Source organism: Arachis hypogaea, chromosome 18, assembly GCF_003086295.3.
Source record: "Arachis hypogaea cultivar Tifrunner chromosome 18, arahy.Tifrunner.gnm2.J5K5, whole genome shotgun sequence".
Lineage (NCBI taxonomy): Eukaryota > Viridiplantae > Streptophyta > Magnoliopsida > Fabales > Fabaceae > Arachis > Arachis hypogaea.
The window spans coordinates 109,892,026-109,913,188 of NC_092053.1; the positions used below are offsets into that span (position 1 = coordinate 109,892,026).

Below are 21,163 nucleotides of genomic sequence, written 5' to 3' on the forward strand. Positions count from 1 at the left end.
CAAAATAAATATAATCCAAAACATAATTATAAATATTATCTCTAAAACAAAATAAACATAATCCAAAACACTCAATTTTCATCTTCATTCTCTTGTAAGTTGGGTTGGAGGAAGTTAGATTTTGGAAAAAAAATTGTAAAAATACCCCTTGCTAAAAAAATACTAATCCCGGCGGGGAAGCTGATGATTGGACTTTTGTGTGGTTTAGAATTTCACAAATAAAATCTCGTTGCAAGCATAGTTTCTAAACCAACAATAATCCTTTCATACAAAAATTTGTTTGTCACAAGTACAAACCCCTAAATTTATAAACCGAAGTATTGGAACCTCAGGTCGTTTTCCCTAGGAATTGCAATAAAGTGTCCTTGTTATTGGTTATGAGGTATGTTTGGGGTTTTTGATAGGAGGCATGAAATGTAAATGGTAAAGGAAATAAGCTAACAACTAGAAAGGTCTTGGCAAGGTTTGGTGGTCAAGGATCTCTATCCTAATCACTAACCACAACATGAGAATTGGCAAGGATCAACCCCATTAAGTCATCCTCTAACTAATAAAGGAAAGTCAAATGAGCTATGTCAATCCAAGTCCATAAGTCCTAGTTCTCCACCAAATCAATTAGTGAGATCTAGAGTTAATGGCTCCCAATCGTCAATCACTTGGACATTAGTAACTCAAGAGTTCCTAAGTTACCTTCCCAAGCCAAGAGCACTAAAATCTACTCTAAAATCCAACCAAGCATTTCATCAAATACTTGGAAGGCACAAAAGAAAAGCATAGTAAATTGCAAGAATTAAGGAAATCTACAACTTCAAAAGTAAGAGATTAACGATAGAAAGGCAAAACAATAGAAAAGTGAACTCATAACTAAAAGAAGCATTTTAACAAACACATAGAAGGCAATAAAAGTAAACAATATGAATTGCAAGAATTAAAGAGAGATCTAACTAGAATAGCAAGAGATCAACAATAGGAAAGGAAAACAATTATGAAACAACAAAGAACTTACCAATTGCATTGAAGAAGAAATATAGATCTACAAAAGAAAGTTCATAAACTACAACTAACAATACAAAGGAATTACAAGAGAAGAAGAATTCTACAACTACAAGAGAACAATTAAGGAAGAAAAAGGAAAATTAGAAGAGAGAAGAAGAACTAGATCTAGATCTAAAACCTAATCATAATTCTAGAGAGAATTAAGAGCTTTTCTCTCTAAAACTAACTAAAGCATGATAAAACTAAAATAAAACTAAACTAATGACTAGATGTGTGAAAGTATGTAAAAGTATGTTGATTCCCCTTCAATCGTTGGCTTAAATAGAATCAGAAATAAGTTAGATTGGGCCCACAAGGCTTTAGAATTCGCTAGCCATGTATTGCTTTAAGTGGATCATATGGCAGCAACGACGTGTACGCGTACAGTGCGCGTACGCATCACCATACGTGTAGCAACTATGGAAAATCTTATATTGTTTTAAAGCCCCAGATGTTAGCTTTCTAATGCAACTGAAACTGCATCATTTGGATCTCTGTAGCTCAAGTTATGATCGATTAAGTGCGAAGAGGTCGGCTTGACAGCTTTTGCGATTCCTTCATTTCTTCATGAGTTCTCCATTTTTACATGCTTTTCGTTCATTCCCTTGATCCAATCTTTGCCTCCTAAATCTGAAATCACTTAACAAATATATCAATGCATCTAATGGAATCAAAGGTTAATCAAGATTAAACAATTAAGGATCTAAAAAGCATATTTTCACTCTTAATTAAGCACAATTAAAGGAGAATTTACAAAACCATGCTATTTCATTGGATAAATGGGAGAAAGGTTGACAAAACCCTCTAAATTCAACACAAGATAAACTCTAAGTATAGGATTTATCAACCTCCCCACACTTAAACCAAGCATGTCCTCATGCTTAAACCAAGAGAAAGCAAAGGATATCAACATTTATTCATTGAGGTCTAACTAAATGCACCCTAAACTATATGCATCTATCTATATGAATGCAACTAAATGCAAAATGATTCTACCTATTTGGTTAAAAATAAATCAATCTCCAAGACATACATGCACAAGTAGGGCTAAGGTCCTATGACGACTCATGAATCCTACCAATTCAAGTATAAAAATGAAGTTCAAGTAGACTTGCAAGAAGAAAGATCATGAAAGACAGGAGTCAATGAATTGAGCATCGAAAGCTCACCGGAAGTGTTTGCACTCTAGTCGCTCAAGTGTGTAGGGTCGATTCTCTCAATTCTCCCCTAATCATGCTTTCTAAGATTTGTTTTTCTTCTAACAATCAACATATATCTCATGCATGCATACAAATATCATGAGGTCTTTTCTTTAGGTTGTAATGGGGCTAGGGTCAAGGTAAGGATGCATATTTGGTCAAGTGAGCTTGAAATTTGAATCATTAATAAGCTTAAACTTCCCACCTAACCTATGACATCCTATACAATTTCAAAGCTAACCTAACTACCCATTTTTTTTCACTTTTTCACATACTCATGCATTTCCTTTTCATTTCACGACACTTATGCATTTATTTTATTGGGCTTCGCTTTGCTTTGGGGCATTTTGTCTCCTTTTTATTCCTTTTCTTTTTCTTTTTCTTTCTTTTTCTAATTTTTTTTCTTTTCTATATATTTTTTTCTTTTTCTTTTATTTTTCTCATTTTTCATTTTTTTTCTTTTTCGATAAGGTATATACAAAAGTATCAATGCATATGGTTTTACATTTAATTAACACATGAGCATGTACCCAATTCCCAAATATAGAAACCCTTTTATCCCAACCAATGTTCCATGTTTTCCCACACTTGAATGATACTCACACTCACTAGCCTAAGCTAATCAAAGATCCAAATAAAGGACATTTATTATTTTTTGCTTTAAGGCTTGTAATGTGCTAAATTAAAGAACAAGTGGGTTAATCGTAGGCTCAAATTGGCTAACAATGGATGATAAGAGGTAAGGCTATTTGGGTAAGTGAGCTAAATGAAACGATGACCTTAATCATATAAATGCATGAATACACAAAATAATGGACATAAAGAATCAAACAAATCAAAGATCACAATCATAGGAAGAGAACAATTTCACACAAGAAGGAAAATAAGTGGTTATAAGATGTAACCACACCATTAGGCTCAAATCTCACAAGCTTGTGTTCTTAGCTCAAAAACTATGTTCCAAAATAAATTCTTCCAAGCAAGTTCAACAAAAAGCTTTCAAATTGGTAGGTTGCCCTAAAAACAATTTCTTGGAAAAGAAATCATCACCCTAACCAAGTAGTCCTAATGGGAAAGAAGTGATAAAAATATGTACAAATTCTAACTAACATGCAACCTATCATGTAATGCAACAACTATCTAACGAAGAAAATAAAAAATTGGTGTTAAAAGGGAAATTGTTACCCATGGAGATCGGTCAAACGACCTCCCCACACTTGAAGATTGCATCGTCCTCGGTGCATGCAAAGAAGAGCAAGGTGGATGGGTTGCTACAATTGATGAGCTTCTTCGAAAGGTTGTGCGGATGACTTGGTCATTGCCCCATCTCGAAGCTTTTCCTTTTCCTCCTTTCTTGGTGGCCAACCTAAAGGGAGAGAAAAAGAAAGAAAATTAAGCCTATAATAAAGATATCAAAGCAAAGAGAACATAGACGGGGGCTAATGCCGAATAAGGGTAAGGTTCTCACTACATGGTAGCTATAACATGTGAGTGAGAAAATAATATAGGCAAAGGGCATATGAACTAACACTTGATGCAAGAGTAAAATCAAAGCATGAAGAACATATTGAGCATCAAGTTCAAATAAGAAAAAGTGGGTCATGAAAAATAATATTAGGTCATATCAATGCACAAAGACACAAGAGTCATACAAGATTAAGCATTGATTTAAAAGTTTCATCACCCAACAATATGAAACAAGTCAAGAGGCACTAAAATAATGCAAAAAATTCTCAACGATTGAATAGAAAAATTCAACACCATTATTAAAATAAGAAACGTAAAAAAAAGAAAATTACAAGAAGCTATAAAATCAAAATTAAAATGCAATGAATGAAAGTAAGCAAATGCAATAAAAGAAAATGGAAGAAAAGAAGAAAAAAAATTTTTTTAGTATTTTATTTATTTATTTATTTATTTTATTTATTTATTTATTAAAAAAAATTTTTCAAGAGAGGAAGAAGAAAGGGAGAAAGAAAGAAGAAGAAAAGAAGAAAGAAGAAGAAAGGAGAAAGGAGAAAAACAAGGTGCAAATCCACGCGTATGCGCGCCAGTCAATGTTTTTTTTTTGGAGAGTGACGCGTACGTGTCATGTACGCGTACGCGCCAGTGGTTTTGTGCCAAAGGCACAAGGCGCGTGCAGCGTTTGCACAACTCTCGGGTTTTTGGCTTGGGGTGGAATTTCTCAATCCACGCATATGCGTACATGGCGCGTGCGCGCGGATTGGCGAAAATGCTTGATGCACGCCTACGCGCGCAGTGTGCGTACGCACGAATGGTGCTTTTTTTTTTAATTTTTCTATGTTTTTGCACCAATCCAAGCATTCCAAATCTCCAAACAGCTACCAAAACACCCTAAAACCTTATTTAACATACTAAACTACCAATTAAACTCAACAAACTAAACAAAACATGAAATCAAACCTATACTACCAATATTTACAAAAGAGAAAAATGAAAAGAGTTTACCATGGTGGGGTGTCTCCCACCTAGCACTTTTATTTATTGTCCTTAAGTTGGACTTATGGGGAGCTCCTCTCAAGGTGGCTTGTGCTTGAAGCTATCCTTGAACTCCCACCAATGCTTGGTTCTCCATTGTGCCCCAAGATTTCTTATTTGTTGCACCAAGTATTGATGGAGTTCTTCACAAGCTTGGGGCTCCCAAAGTTGATCCTCTTTTTGTGATCCGGGATCCCACACTTTATTTTCACACCCGTCTTAAAATTGATCATCATTATTGGTCCATCTGGGTGGTGAATAGGGTGAATTCTCAATAAAATGTCCAACAATCCTCCTAGACCCATCTAGGTGAGCACTAATCCAACCTTTATATCTCATGTTTGATGCATCAACCATAATGAGCCTTGATTTGCAACGCCAACCACGAAACATCTTTCTTTTACGCTTCATCCCACAAAGCATCGTAAGTTGGCCATCCGTTTCAAGCAAACCATATTCAAGTGGGATAATAAAGCTAATAGAAATGAGTTTTACCCACTCAAATGAAGGTGTAGATGGCAACCTAGGCAAAGGTGATTCCAAGGGTCTTGACAAAGTGTATTCAATTCCCATCCTCCTTTTTCTAAGGACTTCCACCTCTTTACAAGATTTCTCAAATGTAATCCTTTGTTCAACAATACTACCTAAGTCTTTTCCCTTACTCAAATCATAAATGGGAGAATGAGAAAGATTTACCTCCACAATGCTTTCAAATCCAACGGGAGAAGGTTCTTCATGCTCAAAGGATTCTTCACCACTAAGACTTGATGCTTGATCTTCCTCACCAAGGAAACTCAATTCTTGCTCTATCCCATCCAATTCTTCATATGGAATATGCCTTGGAAGGTGTGCACTTTCTTCCCTAGCATCAATTTCAATCATCTTGGAGGGATTTTCTTCAACTCTATGTTCCCATGGAGGCTCCACATCTCCTAAGTCTTCAACCAATTCTTCCTCTTCTTCAACAATTATAGCTTCCTCCAATTATTCCAATACAAAGAAACTTCCCTTATTCTTCAACAACCTCTTCTTCATGTTATGCTCTTCATTTGATTCACCACATGTAGCCATGGGAGTTCCTTGAGTATTTAAGCATTGGGATGCCAACCGGTTTACCACCTCATCCAAGGCGGCCGTGAATTGTTCTACATCCCTTTTCATCTCCTCTTGTCCTTGAACAAGAACATCAAGGATATTATCCATTGGAGGTTAGGGTGAATGGAATGGTTCATCAATTTGGGAGAAGGATTCATAGTAGGAAGGTGGTTCAATGTTTTCCATCCTTTCCATTTGTTGCACAACACACTCCATGGTTGCTTGAAATTGATCCAATGCTTCCTTGAGATGATCCCTTGACTCTTGTTCCTCTTGGATATCATGAGTAGGATCATATGGCTCTTGGATTGATGGACATGAATATTCTTCCATGGGAGATTATGGTGGGAAGTGGTATTCATCTTGTGGTTACAAATTTGTACACATTGGAGGTGGTTCATCTTGGTACTAGTATGGAGGGGGTGGCTCTTGAAAGTATTGATGTTGGGATGGTAGTGGCTCTATATGTGGTTCATATGGCTCATATGGTTGTTGGTAGGATGGATATGGATTAGGGTCATATGAAGACGGTTGGTGAAAAGTGGCTTGTGAGTATGGTTGAGGGTTATGTTGAGGGTATGGCTCATAGGCATATGGTGGTGGTTCTTGAAAGTTACAAAGGGATTCACCATAGCCATTAGATTGGTGTGCATCATAGAATGGCTCTTGTTCATAGTGCATTGGTGGAGGTTATTGCCATAAAGATTGATCATATGCATATGGCTCCTCCCACCTTTGATTGTTCCATCCTTGATACACATCCTCATTGTAGCTCCCATTACCTACAACATAGTTGTAATCACACTCATAGCCAAAGTGAGAATTCATAGTGAAAAGAGAAAATAAAATTCAAAAGCTAATAGAAAAATGATGAAACCAAGTCCTAAACTAGCAAAGACTAACGAGCAATCCAAAAATAAAGCTATTCACAATATTCACATATATACAATAACCAATAACACAACACCATTGCAATTCCCCAGCAACGGCGCCATTTTGATGATTGGACTTTTGTGTGGTTTAGAATTTCACAAATGAAATCTCGTTGCAAGCATAGTTTCTAAACCAACAATAATACTTTCATACAAAAATTTGTTTGTCACAAGTACAAACCCCTAAATTTATAAACCGAAGTATTGGAACCTCGGATCGTTCTCCCTAGGAATTGCAATAAAGTGTCCTTGTTATTGGTTATGAGGTATGTTTGGGGTTTTTGATAGGAGGCATGAAATGTAAATGGTAAAGAAAATAAGCTAACAACTAGAAAGGTCTTGGCAAGGTTTGGTGGTTAAGGATCTCTATCCTAATCACTAACCACAACATGAGAATTGACAAGGATCAACCCCATTAAGTCATCCTCTAACTAATAAAGGAAAGTCAAATGAACTATGTCAATCCAAGTCCATAAGTTCTAGTTCTCCACCAAATCAATTAGTGAGATCTAGAGTTAATGGCTCCCAATCGTCAATCACTTGGACATTAGTAACTCAAGAGTTCCTAAGTTACCTTCCCAAGCCAAGAGCACTAAAATCTACTCTAAAATCCAACCAAGCATTTCATCAAACACTTGGAAGGCACAAAAGAAAACCATAGTGAATTGCAAGAATTAAGAAAATCTACAACTACAAAAGTAAGAGATTAATAATAGAAAGGAAAAACAATAGAAAACTAAACTCATAACTAAAAGAAGCATTTTAACAAATACATAGAAGGCAATAAAAGTAAACAATATGAATTGCAAGAATTAAAGAGAGATCTAACTAGAATAGCAAGAGATCAACAATAGGAAAGGAAAACAATTATGAAACAACAAAGAACTTACCAATTGCATTGAAGAAAAAATGTAGATCTACAAAAGAAAGTTCATAAACTACAACTAACAATACAAAGGAATTACAAGAGAAGAAGAATTCTACAACTACAAGAGAAGAATTAAGGAAAATTAGAAGAGAGAAGAAGAACTAGATCTAGATCTAAAACCTAATCCTAATTCTAGAGAGAATTGAGAGCTTATCTCTCTAAAACTAACTAAAGCATGATAAAACTAAAATAAAACTAAACTAATGACTAGATGTGTGAAAGTATGTAAAAGTATGTTGATTCCCCTTCAATTGTTGGCTTAAATAGCATCAGAAATGAGTTGGATTGGGCCCACAAGGCTTTAGAATTCGCTGGCCACGTATTGCTTTAAGTGGATCATATGGCAGCAACAACGCGTGCGCGTACAGTGCGTATACGTGTCACCATACGTGTAGCAAGTATGGCAAATCTTATATCGTTTCGAAGCCCCGGATGTTAGTTTTCCAACGCAACTAAAACTGCATCATTTGGACCTCTGTAGCTCAAGTTATGATCGATTAAGTGCGAAGAGGTCGGCTTGACAGCTTTTGCGATTCCTTCATTTCTTCATGAGTTCTCCATTTTTACATGCTTTTCGTTCATTTCCTTGATCCAATCTTTGCCTCCTAAATCTGAAATCACTTAACAAACATATCAAGGCATCTAATGAAATTAAAGGTAAATCAATATTAAACAATTAAGGACCTAAAAAGCATGTTTTCACTCTTAAGCACAATTAAAGGAGAATTTACAAAACCATGCTATTTCATTGGATAAATGGGAGAAAGGTTGACAAAACCCTCTAAATTCAACACAAGATAAATTCTAAATATGGGGTTTATCAGAAGCCTGCCCTGCCCCGCCAAAGCCCGCGGTTTAAGCAGTCCGGATTAGGCCGGCTTTTGCTATTTGGCAGTCCCAATTTTTCAGTCCGACCCATTTTTTGGCGGGTTACGCAGGCTGGCCCGGTGGATTTAGGCCCGTTTGCCACCCCTAGTGGTTAGTGACCTTAAAGTAAATGTTGAGTTATCTTGAACTTGGGTGATGAATGATGGTGTTGATGATTTGTGTTTCATGATTTTGGATAGTTGGGATTTAAAAATGTGAATGTTAAGAATTGACTTTAAGTGTGTTTTGAACAATGATAATTATGATGTTATGATAATAATAATGATGATTTGTATTGGACTTGAATGGTTGGATATGATAATGGTGATGTATTTTGTTGTATATTGTGTTGAATTGAATGTGGATTAGCTAAGTTGGTTGTCATTTGGTATGAGAAAGTTGATGGAGTTGATGATGTATATATATGTATATGTGAGTTGTTGGTATGGATTATATTGTTGTTGGGAATGAATTATTATGTGGAAGTGATCATATTTGTAAAGTTAGTGCAATTGGTGAATTGAGCAATGTTGGGACTTGGTTTGATGTGGTTGGGTAAGTTTTAAAAAGGATAGAATTGAAGTGTTGTGAAAATTGAGGTTTAGAAATCTTTTGAAATTTTTGTGAAAAGTTAATTTTTGACCAATCTTTGGCGAACCATAAATCGGATTCTGGATCCCCAATCTTTTTCAAACTTGTCTCTTATCAAAATTGGGTCCATGAAGTTTACACCGTTTGAAGAACGAATGAAAAATATTTTAAAACAAAAAAGTTATGTGCATCAGAAGTTCGGTGTGCAAAACAGAAATTCTACAGCATTCAGCATTTTTGCCACTCTGCATATCTTGCGTACGCGAGCAGGGTGCTTGCGTACGCAAGCCAAAAAAACATGCCCACGTGTACGCGTGACCCCTGAAATAAGGAAAGTGAATTTTGTGTTTTAAAATGTAATTTTAAATCTCTAAACCTCTATTTTCACTCTTTTAGCCCCTAAATCTTATTTACTACTTGTTGATGCGTGAGCATCTTTCCTATCTTTTCTTAATTTGCATTCAAAGTGTTGAGTTTAATCAAGAATTAATTATCTTTTAGCCACTATGGATGATACTTTGAGTCGTGTGCAATTCTGTTTATTTCAGGTAGCATTTGGATGGATTTGATGGAGTTTTTGTGGAAGAAGAGAAGAAAGCGAATGATGCTGTCAACCCTGACCCCCCTGCACTCTAACCTGAATAACTCGAGCTATGGAGATTTCTCAAGTTAGGCGCCAAGATGAACATAATCCATGAATCCAAGGCTGCACAAGTGGCGCCTAACTTGGGTTTTACCAAGTTAGGTTCCAGGACAAGGAAAGCTTTATGCATGACACGGCCAAGGTGGTGCCTAACTTGAGGTTTCTCAAGTTAGGCACCAGACACAACAGCAACACTCATTCCTCACTGCCAGCATGAAGTTAGGCGCGACTCTCAACCAAGTTAGGTGCCAACATCAACCACAACAATCCATCCAATTCGGCCACCTCCAAGTTAGGCACCACTCCCTTCCAAGCTAGGCGCCAACAATAAGAAGCAAAGTGGTCCCCCTTTCATCCATCAAGGCTTGCACGAAGATCTCTATTGATTTCTGATTTAACTTTATTTTATTTAAAAATAGGAAAACATATTATTTAATTTTAGAAAATATATTTTTACATTAATTAGAATTAGATATAAAAGGGAAAAGAATCAGCCCTTCGGGCTCTTCTCCTCTCTTCAACCTCATTCCGCAATTTTACAGTTTTACAGAATCCTAATTTTTTCTCTGAACCATGAGCAACTAAACCTCCATTGTTAAGGTTAGGAGCTCTGTCTATTATATGGATTGATACTATTACATTTCTATTTTAATTCATGTACTAATTTCTAATTCAAGAATTGTTTTCGTTCTTTATCTTATGAATCTGGGTGGAACGGAAGTATGACCCTTATTCTAGTTGAGTTCTTGTATAACTTGGAAAAGCTCTTTATTTGAAAAACAACTTGAAAACAATTTCTCCTAAATTTCTAATTATTTGGACTTAACGAGATACGTGACATATAATCCTCTTATATTTGGGTAATTAGGATTTCTGTGGCATATAAACTAGAATTGAACTTCACCCTCTAATTGGAATTAAGTGACCAAGGAATTGGCGGTTGATGAAGGTTAGAAGAGACTAAAATGGTCTAAGGAATTAGGGTTTAGTCACATATAATTTGCCATGAATTGAATCTTGCATGATTAAAATAGTTAGTAAGAAAAGTCAATCCGGAAGATAGATACCTCTGAAGCCTTAACTGTTTTCTCCATATATATTTCACCTCAATTTATTGCTTATTTTCTGATTCTCTAAATTACTGTTTGATGCATTTGAACTCTCAACACTCTTTTTTGTTTGTCTAACTAAGTAAAACACTTAACTATTGTTGCTTAGTCCATCAATCCTCGTGGGATCGACTCTCATTCACTTGAGGTACTACTTGGTACGACCCGGTGCACTTGCCGGTTAGTTTGTGGTTATAAATTCCGCACCAAGTTTTTGGCGCCATTGCCGGGAATTGACTGTGATTAACAACTATTAGTTGTTTGATTGCTTAGATTAGGCATTTTAGTTTCATTTTATTTAATTTTTGCTTTATGATTTTCGAAAATTTAGTATTATTATTTTTCCTTAATTTCTGAAATTAAGTTTTGTGTTACCTAGTTAATTTTAATTTGATTTTCCTATTTAATTTTCTTATAAAATTTCAAAATTCATAGTTTAATATTAGTCATCATTTTCGAAAATTTTTAGCCTTAATTAGTAAGTGTTTTATTTTATTTCTTTACACATGTTACCTCACTGGGACACTCAGACGTAGAGAATCCCACTTTTCTTCTCTTCTATCTGTTTATGAGCAGGAACAAAGACAAGAAACATCTTACAGATTTTGATTCGGAACCTGAAAGGACTTTGAGGTGGCGCTTGCAACAGGCTAGACTGTACAAAGCTAGTGAAAATATGAGTGATACTCTTGAAAGGGAAGCTACAGAGTCCACCATGGATCATAATCATGCTGTGAATGCCATTATGGAAAATCTGAATGAGAATGAGCAACCTAGAAGAGTGCTTGGCTCATACACTGCTCCTAATGCAGATCTTTATGGAAAAAAGTATTGTGGTGCCTCCTATAGCTACAAACAACTTTGAGCTGAAGCCACAGCTGGTCATTCTTGTGCAACAAAATTGTTAGTATCACAGACTTCCTCAGGAAGATCCAAATCAATTTATTTCTGATTTCCTGTAGATTTGTAATACTGTGAAGACGAATGGAGTGAATCCTGAGGTTTACAAACTCATGCTCTTCCCATTTGCTGTAAAGGATAGAGCATAGCTATGGTTAGATTCTCAACCCAAGGAGAGCATAGATACTTGGGATAAGGTAGTCACTGAATTTCTAACTAAATTTTTCCCACCACAAAAGCTGACTAAGCTGAGGGTGGAGGTTCAGACCTTCAGACAGATAGCTGGTGAGCCCCTTTATGAAGCCTGGGAAAGATTCAAGTTACTGACCAGGCAATGCCCTCCGGACATGTTTTCTAAATGGACTCAGCTGGATATCTTTTATGAAGGCTTATGTGAAATGTCCAAAATGTGTTTGGATAATTCTGTAGGTGATTCACTGCACATGAAGAAGACACCAGAGGAGACTACTGAGCTTATTGAGTTGGTTGCTAACAACCAATATTTAAACTCATTTAACAGGAATCCTGTGAACTCTGGAATTCCTCAAAAGAAAGGCATTTTGGAAGTAGAAGCTTTTGATGCTCTTCTTGCTCAGAACAAAATTTTGTCTTAGTAGATGAATTTAATTACTCAACAATTGAGTGGGATGCAGGTTTCAGCTGTCAACACTCAGAATGCACCTCAAGAGGCCCCTTATGACATAATTGGTAGCTCTATGCAAGGTGAGAATTATGATTACGTTCAATCTTCTTCTGAACAGGTCAATTATATGGAGAATGCTCCTAGAAACCCCAATAAGGATCCATACTCTACGACCTATATTCAGGGGTGGAGAAATCACCTAAATTTTGGATGGATAGAGCAACCTCAGAGATCACAGAATTTTAACAATAATTCTCAGGGATGGTTTTCAGTAGAATAATCATAATAACCCACAGTTTCAATCTCATCAATGATACTAGGGCATCTTAAGCTAGTTTTACTAGCCTTTTTCTTTGTTTTTAGTAGATTTTATGCACTTTCTTGAGTTAAAAGTAAGCAAATTGGGTAGAAATTCATGTATGCCTAGATTCATTCAATCATGATTAATTTGATCCAATTTCATGAGAATTTTGCTATAATTATTTGTGTGCTAAGAATGATGAGAATTCTCATGACTTTAGCAAGGCTTTGATCCATATATTGGTTGATGATAGGTGAAAGAAAGCATGGAGGAAGGTTAAAGAAGGAGCCTGAAAAAGATGAAGAGGAAGCAACGTTGGTGTCCAAGTTGGACCACCAACGTTGGCTCAAACGTTGAAAGAGAGACAGAGCAATTCTTTGCATGGTGTGCTGGTGTTCACGTTGGAGGGAGCGTTGGACCTCCAACGTTACCCCCAACGTGGTGATGAAAAGATTTAGACGCGTACGCGTGAAAAAGAAAAATTTTCATATCCACGCGTACGCGTGTGTCACGCGTACGCGTCACAAAGCAAACATTGGAGGTTCAACATTGCCTCAAACGTTCCCTCCAACGTCCGCGATGCCAAGCCCAGAATTTGGAGTTGAGAATTTTGAATCGACGCGTACGCGTCAATGACGCCTACACGCGGATTGGAAAAAGGGCAATGAACGTGTAAGCGTGGTGTACGCGTACGCGTGAATAAGCAAAATTTCAGATTTCACGCTTAAGCATGATGCACGCGTACGCGTGGGTAAGCTGAATGTTGGCCCTCCAACGTTGAGGTAAACGCCAATGACAGTAACATATCGGAATTTTTGGTTTTCTTCTTAATTGGCGTTTGAGTCAACGTTGGCCATCGAACGTTGACTCCAACGTGAAGCATCAGAATTCACAATTCAAACAGATCTCTTCTCAACAACAAGGGAAACCAATTGGAACAACATCAACCCAATTCCATCAAGGCTAAAAGCCCAATTCAGAGATTGAAGATCAATGGAAGAAAGTGTATAAATTGCTTAGAATTTAAGTAGAAAGGACCTTTTTCCCATTTTTGGATTTTTACACTTACTGCACTTTTCATTTTTGATTTCAGAATGTATTTTTCAATTCCAATTTCCATTTTGAGAGCTATGAACAACTAAACCCCTTTCATTGGGTGAGGGAGCTCTGTGTAATTCAATGGATCAATATTAGTTTTCATTCATCTTCTTCTTTCTTTTCTCTTGATTTTGCTAGAAAGCTTTCGGTCTTTATCCAATTAGATAGTTATCTTAGGAAAAAAGCTATTCATAATTGGATCTCCTCGGAACCTTGGAAGAGGAATGAGGAGATCATGCTAGAAATGGTTTCTCACATCGGATTAGATTGGGGTTTGGATGGATATAGTGACATGTAATCATACCAACACTTTGATCTATGAATTTGTGTGGTATAATCAGTTACCAAACTTTATCTCTTCCCATGAGCACTTAAATCAAGGAATTGGGCAATTGTTCATGCTTAGAGAGATTAGTGAGCCAAGGAATTGGGATCCGATCACTTTAGATTGCCAAGGAGATCAATGAATGCATTGATTGCGAAAGAGATGAAAATGAATTTGATCCGGAGAATTATATATCTCCTAAACCCAATGATTCCCCATCTCTGATCTACCCATTCTATTTACATTCTGCTTCTTTAATTTCATGCTAATTCTCATTCCCATTTAGATTTTAGCAATTTAAGCTTCTATCATTTAATTTTACGCAATTTAATTTCTGTCATTTAATTTCTTGCCATTTAAGTTTCCCGCCAAATTTACATTATGCAATTCTCAACCAATTTTGATTTCGCTCAACTAGCACAATTCTCCAATTAACATTGATCAACCAACCAATCCCTGTGGGATTTGACCTTACTCTACACTGAGTTTTTACTTGACAACAATCCGGTACACTTGCTGGTAGGAAATTTGTTGAGAGACGGTTTCCGAGCGAATCAAGTTTATGACGCCGTTGCCGGGGATTAGTTTTGTATTGACAATTACTAAATTGGAGGATAACTAGATTGACCATTTTTTTTCTTTTTTTACTTGAATTTCAATTTTTTCTGTTACACTTAATTTCTGCAAATTTTAGTTTTTTTTCTTTAATTTTACCTTACTTCTTTACTTTCCAGCAAGCTAACCCACTAACCATTTGATAAATTGCTCTAACCAAGCCAACTATACTCTGTTTTAGTAGACTCTGCATTTGCTATTTCTTGTACTTATTCAATATATGACAGGTAGAAGAGAGGCCTCAACCTCATTTGATAGTGAACTGGAAAGAACCTTCCTGAGATTAAAAAGGGAAGCAAGAGGAAAGAGGGTTGTTGGTGCAGAATAAGAGGAGGAAGACTTGGATATAACTATGGAGGATGATATGGGAAACCATCATGAAGAAGAGTTGAATACAATCATGCCAGAAGAGGTGGAGCCAATCCTGCTGGACAAGAGAGGAGAGTTCTAGGCTCATACATCAATCCAAATCCAGGAAATTGTGGTAGTAGCATTCAAAGGCCAACTATCCATGCTAATAATTTCGAATTGAAGCCTCAGCTCATAACTCTTGTCCAGAACAACTGTTCTTTTGGGGGTAGTGCACAAGAGGATCCTAATGAGCATCTCACTAAATTTCAAAGGATATGTGATACAGTTAAATCTGATGGTGTTCATCCTGACACCTATAAATTGCTACTGTTTCCATTTTCTTTGAGAGACAAAGCGTCAAAATGGCTGGAGTCATTTCCCTAGGAAAGCTTGACTACCTGGGAAGATGTAATGAATAGATTCCTAATAAAGTTCTTCCCTCCCCGAAGAGTAAACAGGCTAAGAACTAAAGTGCAGACATTCAGACAGCAAGATGGTGAAACTCTTTATGAAGCCTAGGAGAGATTCAAAGATTTGACAAAGAAATGCCCCCTAATATGTTTAATGAGTGGGTGCAAATTCACATCTTCTACGAAGGGCTAAATTGTAAATCCAGGAAAGCTGTAAACCACTCATCTGGAGGTTCTCTAAACAAGAAGAAGACCATTGAAGAAGCCATTGATGTTATAGAGACAGTGGCTGACAATGAGTATTTTTATGCCTCAGAAAGAAGCAACAACAGGGGAGTCTTGGAATTAAACCATATGGATGCAATCTTGGCCCAAAATAACATGATCACCAAGCAACTGGATGAATTGACCAAGCAAATGGAGAAGAATCAGGCTGCAGCTATACACACTCAACCATCACCTCAAGAAGAGTTAGAGACAGAAGAAGGAGTTAACTGGGAGGAAGCTAATTATCTTGGAAATTCATCTAGGCAAGCTAATGATCCATATTCTAAAGCCTATAACTCTGGTTGGAGGAACCACCCAAACTTTGGGTGGAAAAACCAACAAAACCAAGGCCAAGATCACAGACCCCATAATCCAAACCAGTATAACAACTCCACCCACCAAAACTCCAACTAAGAACCATACCAGACCACACAAAACACTTATTCACAACCACCATACCAAAGCCACAACAACCACTCTCAACATCCCAAGTCCAATCAAATACCACCACATGATGAGGACAGAATGGCCAGGATGGAAGCTATGCTTGCAAACCTTTGCAAGGAGTTTGACGACTTAAAAAAATTCAAGGAGGAAGTAATATCCAATCGGCAAAATCAAGATGCGGCTACTCAGAAGCTTGAAGCACAAGTTGGATATTTGTCCAAACAAGCCCCTAGCTACAGTTCAAGTAGTGCCACCAAGACAACTTCAAGAGAGGAATGCAAAGCTATTACCCTCAGAAGTGGAAGAGAATTGGAAGAGAAGTCAAGGGAGACTAAAGAGGAGAAAGAGGAGGATAGTTCAACTGACAAGGAGGAAGCACAAATACCTACTCCCAGTTCATCAGAAGAAAAAGAAGTTCTAAAGCCATATGTCCCAAGGGCCCCTTACCCTCAACGCCTAATAAAGAATGCAAAGGACAACCAATTTTCCAAATTTTTGGAGATTTTCAAGAAACTTTAGATCAACATTCTATTTGCTGAAGCATTAGAGCAAATGCCACTCTATGTTAAGTTTCTGAAGGAATTGATGACCAAGAAGAGAAGTTGGAGGAATGATGAAACTATGATACTAACTGAGAAATGTAGTGCTATCATCCAACACAAGCTACCTAAAAAATTGAAGGACCCAGGAAGCTTCCAAATTCCCTGCATCATAGGGGAAATAACAGTTGAAAAAGCCTTATGTGATTTGGGAGCTAGTATAAATCTGATGTCCTTAACAATAATGAAGAGAATGAAGATTGAGGAAGTCAAACCAACAAGAATGGCCCTCCAATTGGCAGATCGGTCATTCAAATTCCCTCATGGAATAGTAGAAGACTGATGCGTGAGCATCTTTTCTATCTTTTCCTAGTGAATTTGCATTTAATTTGTTGAGTATAATCAAGAATTAATTATCTTTTAGCCATTATGGATGCTACTTTGAGTCGTGTGCAATTCTGTTTATTTTAGGTAGCATTTGGTTGGATTTGATGGAGCTTCCATAGAAAAAGAGAAGAAGACCATCGGCGTGTATGCGTGACATGCGCCACGTGTAGAAAACACAGAAAACGCTGATTATTTAATTAATTCTGATTTAAACTCTATTTTTTATTTTAAAATAGGAAAAGATATTATTTTAGTTTTAGAAAATAGATTTTTAAATTAATTATGATTAGATATAAAAGAGAAAAAGAAACTTCTCTTCGGGGATTCGAATACTATTCCACTTTTCATTCCACCTCAGCCCAATTTACAGTTCACCAAAATCCTAGTTTTCACTCTTTTCGATGAGCAACTAAACCTCCATTGTTAAGGTTAGGAGCTCTGTCTATTGTATGGATTGATTCAATTGTTTTTCTATTTTAATTCATGTACTGATTTATAATTCAAGAGTTGTTTTCGTTCTTTATTTTATAAATTTGGGTGGAACGGAAGTATGACCCTCTTTCTAATTGAGTTCTTGTATAACTTGGAAAAGCTCTTTACTTGAACAACAACTTGAAAACGATTTCTCCTAAATTCTAATTATCTGGACTTAACGGGATAGGTGATATATAATCCTCTTATATTTGGGTAATTAGGATTTCTGTGGCATATAAACTAGAATTAAGCTTCACCCTCTAATTGGAATTAAGTGACCAAGGAATTGGCGGTTGATGAATTTTAGAGGAGACTAGAAAGGTCTAAGGAATTAGGGTCTAGTCACATATAGTTTGCCATGAATTAAATCTTGCATGATTAAAATAAATTAATATGAAAAATAAATCCGGAAAATAAATAACTCTGAAGCCTTAACTGCTTTCTCCATATTTTATTCTCAACTTATTTATTTGCCTGTCTTCTGATATTCTGAATCTACTGTTTAATGCTTTTGAACTCTCAAACACTATTTTCTGCTTGTCAAACTAAGTAAATTAATCAACCATTGTTGCTTAGTCCTTCAATCCTCGAGGGATCGACCCTCACTCACCTGACGTATTACTTGGTACGACCTGGTGCACTTGCCGGTTAGTTTGTGGTTGTAAATTCCACACCAAGTTTTTGGCGCCGTTGCCGGGGATTGATAGTGATTAACAACTATAAGTTGTTTGATTGCTTAGATTAGGCGTTTTAATTTTAATTTTATTTAAATTTTGCTTTAGTTTTTTGAAAAATAAATAAATAAATAAATAACACTAATATTTTTTCTTCATTTCTGATATTAAGTTTGTGTCCCCTAGTTATTTTTTATTTCAATTTTTCTTGTTTATTTTTCTTGTTAATTTTGAATTTTTCTGTCCTAATTTTGCCTACAAATTTTGAAATTTATTTATTTATTTTATTTAGTATTTTTATTTTAATCGTTTGCACAGGTTACCTCACTGGGAATTCTCTGCACTCTGACGTAGAGAGTTCCATCTTTTCTTATTTTCTGTCTGTTTATGCGCAGAAACAGAGATAAGGAACATCTCTTAGACTTTGATCCTGAACCTGAAAGGGCTTTCAGGCGACGTTTGTAACAAACAAGAATTTACAAGGCTGCAGAATCCACTATGGATCCTAATAATGCTGTTAATGCCAATGTGGCAAATCTGAATGGGAATGAGCAACAAATGAGAGTGCTTGGCTCTTACTCTGCTCCTACAACAAATCTTTATGGAAAAAGCATTGTGGTGCCTCCTATAGCTGCGAACAACTTTGAGTTGAAGCCACAATTGGTCATCCTGGTGCAATAAAACTGCCAGTATCATGGTCTTCCCCAAGAAGACCCAAATCAATTTATTTCTAACTTTCTGCAGATTTGTGATACTGTGAAGACAAATGGAGTGAACCCAGAGGTGTACAAACTCATGCTCTTCCCGTTGTCTCTGAAGGATAAAGCAAAGCTACGGCTAGATTCCCAACCCAAGGAGAGTTTGGATACTTGGGACAAGGTTGTTACTGAGTTTCTTACTAAATTTTTCCCACTAAAGAAGCTGACTAAGCTTAGAGTGGAGGTTCAGACCTTCAGGCAGAAGGATGGTGAAACTCTTTATGAAGCTTGGGAGAGGTACAAGCTATTGACTAGGCAATGCCCTCCGGACATGTTCTCCAAATGGACCCAACTAGATATCTTTTATGAAGGCTTGGGTGAAATGTCCGAAATGTGCTTAGATAATTCCGCAGGTGGTTCACTACACAAGAAGAAGACACCGGAGGAGACTATTGAGCTTATTGAGTTGGTTGCTAGCAACCAATATTTATACTCATCTAACAGTAATTCTATGAACTCAGAGACTTCTCAGAAGAGAGGTGTATTGGAAATGGAAGCTGATAATGCTATTCTTGCTCAGAACAAGCTTATGTCTCAGCAAATAAATTTACTTACTCAGCAGATGAGTGGTATGCAGGTCTCAGCTATCAACACCCAAAATCCACCTCAAGAGGTCTCTTATGACATGACAGGTAATTTTGTACAAAATGAGAATTATGATTATGCTCAATCTTTTTCTGAACAGGTAAATTACATGGGGAGTGGTCCTAGAAAGCCCAATAATGATCCATACTCTAAGACATACAATCTTGGGTGGATGGACCAACCTCAGAGATCTCAGAATTTCAACAATAATTCTCAGACGGTTTCTAACAGAACAATCATAATAACTACCAATTTCAGTCTCATCAACAACAACCACCTCAGTAGATAAGCTCTCAATCCCAACAAGATTCTAATTGGGAGATGATGAGGAGTTTTATATAGGAAACCAGAGCCTCCATTAGAAACTTGGAGGTACAAATGGGTCAACTGAGCAAGCAAATACCTGAGAGATCTACAAATACAATTCAAAACTTGGAGATTCAGATGTGTCAATTAGTCACAAAAGGTAATGAAATTGATAAGAGGACCAGCAATAGCCTTTCTGGTAACACAATTCCAATTCCAAGAGAGGAATGCAAGGCTATCACCTTGATAAGTGGACAAGTGGCAAGTATGGAAGCACAAGTTAATAAGGAGCCAGTTTGAAAAGAAGCTCCAGAGGAGAAGAAGGAAGATGTAGAGCACGTCCCTCCAAAGCGTGCAGACAACCCATTCCCAGACTCTTTTGACACTTATCCTACTTTCCCAAAGGCTCCTGAGTACAAGCCTAAAATGCCATATCCTAAGAGACTTCAAAAGGAGACCAAGGACAAGCAGTTTTCAAAGTTCTTGGAAGTCTTCAGAAAGTTGCAAATCAATATTCCTTTTGCTGAGGTTTTGGAGCAAATGCCTCTCTATGTCAAATTCATGAAGGAATTATTGTCAAAGAAGAAACCTTTGAAGGGAGATGAGACTGTGGTCCTGACTAAGGAATGTAGTGCCATAATTCAGAATAACTTGCCAAGGAAGATGCCAGATCCAGGGAGCTTTCAAATTTCATGCACCATTGGGAGCACAACCTTTGAGAAAGTGTTATGTGATCTAGGAGCAAGCATCAATTTAATGCCTTTGTCTATGATGAAGAAGCTGCAAATCCAAGAGGCACAACCCACAAGGATAGCATTATAGATGGCAGACAAATCTATGAAGCCTACATATGGATTAGTGGAGAATATCTTGGTCAAAGTGGGTAAGTACTTCCTCCCAGCAGATTTTGTGATTCTTGACACAGGGGAGGATGAGAATGCCTCTATAATTCTAGGAAGACCATTCCTAGCCATTGGAAGAGCTCTAATTGATGTAGAAGTGGGTAAATTAGTGCTTAGAGTGTATAATGAGCAACTGGTCTTTCATGTCTTCAAAGATATAAATTCAACAGGAGAAGAAGAGAGGTGCATGCAGACTGAGCTTATTGATCCAAACCTTCAAGAATCCTCTAATGATGCACAGCAGAATCTGCAGCTTAAACCTCCTTTGGTGACAATCAATAAA

At 36.8% G+C, this 21,163-nt stretch overlaps 2 non-coding genes across 2 annotated transcripts; both read right to left on the bottom strand.

Annotated features, from left to right (window-relative positions):
- Positions 1-15,587: 15,587 nt before the first annotated feature.
- Positions 15,588-15,694, bottom strand: LOC112774722 (small nucleolar RNA R71). Its single transcript, XR_003189188.1, has one exon. It is a non-coding gene; the product is annotated as a small nucleolar RNA R71 (small nucleolar RNA).
- A 3,562-nt stretch (positions 15,695-19,256) lies between these two features.
- LOC112773526 (small nucleolar RNA R71) lies at positions 19,257-19,363 on the bottom strand. The gene has a single exon (XR_003188073.1). It is a non-coding gene; the product is annotated as a small nucleolar RNA R71 (small nucleolar RNA).
- Between the last annotated feature and the right edge of the window lie 1,800 nt (positions 19,364-21,163).